This window comes from Bidens hawaiensis, unplaced genomic scaffold, assembly GCF_021521415.1.
Source record: "Bidens hawaiensis isolate Kalapana, Puna unplaced genomic scaffold, B.hawaiensis_p1.1 tig00004452_1, whole genome shotgun sequence".
Classification (NCBI taxonomy): domain Eukaryota; kingdom Viridiplantae; phylum Streptophyta; class Magnoliopsida; order Asterales; family Asteraceae; genus Bidens; species Bidens hawaiensis.
The window spans coordinates 413-4,111 of NW_027491268.1; the positions used below are offsets into that span (position 1 = coordinate 413).

The window sequence follows — 3,699 nt, forward strand, 5'->3', positions numbered from 1 at the left end:
AATCTTAGATTAAAACTTAATTAGTATGGTTTATGCGTTAAAAGTATACTTTTGATGAGTTGTAACACGTTTGATGTACGAGAATGGGTGAAGCCCGCACCTGTACTTGGATTGCAAGCGTATGATTAACCAAATCTTTGAGATCGACACTAAATTCAGTACAATGTGGAAGCTTATTCGTCTACTGCAGGCTTATTATTACAGAGTTGTTTTGCACAGCAGGCGTGTATATTATTGTACAAAGACTACACAAATCCACATTATTGTACAAAACTGCACAAATCCGATTCATAAAACACTCGACCCTTATATCACCAATTGATGACTAATGATGTTCAGAAACTAAATTAGTCGGAAGATAATGATGTTCAGAAACTAAATTAGTCGGAAGATAAGTTCACCAAAACAGTGTTCTTCTGGACTTGGGTCGGAAATCCTTCTTGCTAATGCACCAAGAATGTGGAAAAGTGCTCAACTGCATTCAAAGGAAAATATGTATAAAAAGTGCATGAAATTGTAAAAAAGTTGCCATGACTTATGTTTAACTCGCTTTATATGAACCGAAAGAGTACAACTTACATTGCTAAGAAGCTTGGCCCCATACCATGCAGAATCTGCACCATAAGGAGGTGGAATCACCCATATGCCATTGGATATGGATGGGGGAAGAAGAAGATGTAAATTCCTTATCTAATCTTTCTGAATCATGAAAATACAAAGTTGAAAAACTATGAGAAAATCAGATACCAGAAAACTCACCCCTTTGAGGTTCTCCATCATTTTACGGATTACATGTATTTTACCAAAAAATAGATATGAATTATGATTCATACCTACTAGTCCTGGTAAGCATGCGGTGCCTCCAGCCAATACAACAGTCGTGAACCAAGAATCATCAGGGGCTAATCCTGCATCATGGCAATTTTAAATGCAAAGTGCCACGGCTTCATGAAAACCCTTTTCGCTCCTGATACAACAATAAAGCTACCTTATTACGCCATCATAATAATAAAAGGAGACAATGTTGGCAACTTGGCACAAGTAGAACAAAATACATAAACTCACACAATTTGATCAAAACTTGATCGACTCTTGATTAAAGATGAAAAGCAAAAATTGACCTTTATAAACATAAACATCAACCCATTGCATAAGACTCAAAATGTTGATTCATAGAGGGTTCAGGTTTTTGGCCTTTTATTTTAGTTAATAACTGATCACCATGTTAATTATGATTACGAAACTATATTACTAAATATTTGAAAAAAATGAGTTAAAAGACTCTAAACGTTGATCAGTTTACTATAAAACACAACTCAATCAACCAATTGGCTAGGGATATAGAGATAAAAAAAAAAGGTGCATACAATCCTGCAATGCGTGGCTGGAACAAAATCTCTCCTGTTCGAAAACGCTCTTGCTTGAGAGTAAACGAACCCTCAACAGGAACTTCATATGATCCTTCTGTATCCTTCCTCAATTCTGCTTCATAGTCGATGGCAACATAACAAAGGTTCTGCAAGTTAATATAACTATATTATTTAACTGTATCTGTAACTACAAGGAATGTAAATAGGCCTTTCAGCATTTTAAATAATATTCCCAGGTTCCCAAATAACCGGAATAAGAACTAAGTTACTTCTTGAACCTCAAGAGTTTGGTAAAATTTCATGATCAAGCGTGACAATTTGGTCAAATACTTGTTGAAAAAAACACGGTGAAGGCATTAGTCACTTCAAGTTCACTTCAGCAAATGATATAAAGGCGCTGGCGCATACCTCTTTCAGTGTGCGAACTGTGTATAATGATGAAAAATTAAGATTTCTTTGATGCATTTGCTCCCTAAGGTATCCAGTAAGCTTCAAAGCTCCAACTCCCATAACTTCCACACCCACTTGATGTTTAATCTTACCATGTAATACTGGAAACATAAAATCACCATTTATAAAACAAAACAGTTCAAGGGTATTTCTGTAAATACACATCTATTGATGCGGATATTAGGATGATAAAAAGAGATGGAGATAATATACTGGGTAAAATAGATGTTTGATTAAAACCGATATTGACAAGAATTCCTGAAGTTTTTCTTGCTGCAAACAGAGCTAAAGTTGCCTGCACATCATGGGATTTCTGTAAATTTATGTTTCTGTTATGAAATAAACCCAAAGTAGGTGCAAACCTGGCTGACTGCACAAACTGAAGGAACATTCATATCAAACAAAGCTGAGTAGATGGCTTCTTTAAGCTTCCATCTAGCAATTTTATCATCTTCTGTCTCTGAAACATATTCAATATTAGTCAAATGCCAGAAAATAAATAATAGCAATGTTAATGTCAATCGGACCACAAAAGAACACATAATGGATATAAAAAAATATATAAAAGCATACTTCCACAGTGAGCGATTGGAATTGAGACAACAGTTGGCTGTGTAATTGATTTCACCTGCATCCTGCAGATAATAATATCAAAGAAACCTCAGATTCAGATGAAAAAAAAATGAAGTAAAAAAATGCACTTTAAAATGAGGAACACCTGCTATATATAGTTGCAAAAAAATGGCGAAACCTAGAGTACATTGGAGACTCGATGTTACCAAGTTCCTACACATACAGTTGATCTTTTTAGCATATCATATAATAATAGACACCAAATTAAGTGTTATTACAACATTGATAAACAGTTGCATACCAAAAATGTTGCAGCCCGCCCCGATGGAGCATCATATTTGCTCCAACCAAATTTTCAATAGCCAGAACCACCTATAGTGAGCATAAGAGTTAAAAAAATGAATACTTTAGAATGTAACTAACGTCTTCAGAATCGTAAAGTCTAGTTAAAGCAAACATACATACCATCAATGATAATAGCACCCGGAACCTGTGCGCGTTGACCATAAATCTGCATAAATGATTGCATCCGAGAAGGATATGTTCTGCAATAACAAATAAAAGATGTTAAACTCACTAGGTTATTAGTAACAAGTAGCACAAATGATTTGAAACATTTAAAGAAATAGTTCTAGTCATTTATAATATTATTATGTAAATGTGATTACCACCTAAAATTGAAAAAAACATATGATAAGAGAGTGAAATTTACGGAAGAGGATAACCGGATCACAAGCTAGTTTCGGCGAAGAACTTGGAGTCCCAGGGATCATGCTGGTTCTGAAGAAAAGAAATCCATAGCATATTATCAGAAACAATCAATTTCCATGATTTGCAGATAAGTGTAAGCTTAGCAGCCTCTTTGGGTCCAAGTAATTTCAGGATTTGCATATACACGTCGACCGGAATCCGATCAAATTCTCCCGGGACAATCTTCCGTTCTGATGAGGAGGAGGAGGAGGTGGAATTCATACGTGTTGCGGATTCCAGAATCATTTTCAACAGATAAGACATTATGAATCCGGTGGTTGTCGTCCGCCCTAACAACTGACTGTTTATTTATTTGTAACTTGTGTGGATTCGAATTTAGTTTACTAATTTTATTATTATGAAAAACACACACATGGATGTGTTGTTTTGTAATTTAGTTAGGCCTCGGGTCGGGTCAGAAACAAAAGTTGGTTGATTTGATTTTGAATTGGGCTGAAGTTTTAAAATCATCAACAACAAATAGGGCCGTCTAAATCGCTCGTCGCTCACTTGAAAATTGCTCGCTCGATTAACGAGCCGCTCTGCTCGGTTCGGT

The 3,699-nt window shown here is 35.6% G+C and overlaps 1 pseudogene across 1 annotated transcript; it reads right to left on the reverse strand.

Annotated features, from left to right (window-relative positions):
• Window positions 1–369: 369 nt before the first annotated feature.
• Window positions 370–3,407, reverse strand: LOC143626643 (actin-related protein 8-like; annotated as a pseudogene). Its single transcript, XR_013152452.1, has 12 exons — window positions 3,106–3,407; window positions 2,859–2,938; window positions 2,695–2,765; window positions 2,539–2,606; window positions 2,394–2,455; window positions 2,183–2,280; window positions 2,034–2,115; window positions 1,779–1,921; window positions 1,368–1,516; window positions 834–967; window positions 580–699; window positions 370–475 (listed from the first exon to the last, which is right to left on the reverse strand). The product of XR_013152452.1 is annotated as an actin-related protein 8-like (transcript).
• Window positions 3,408–3,699: the final 292 nt, after the last annotated feature.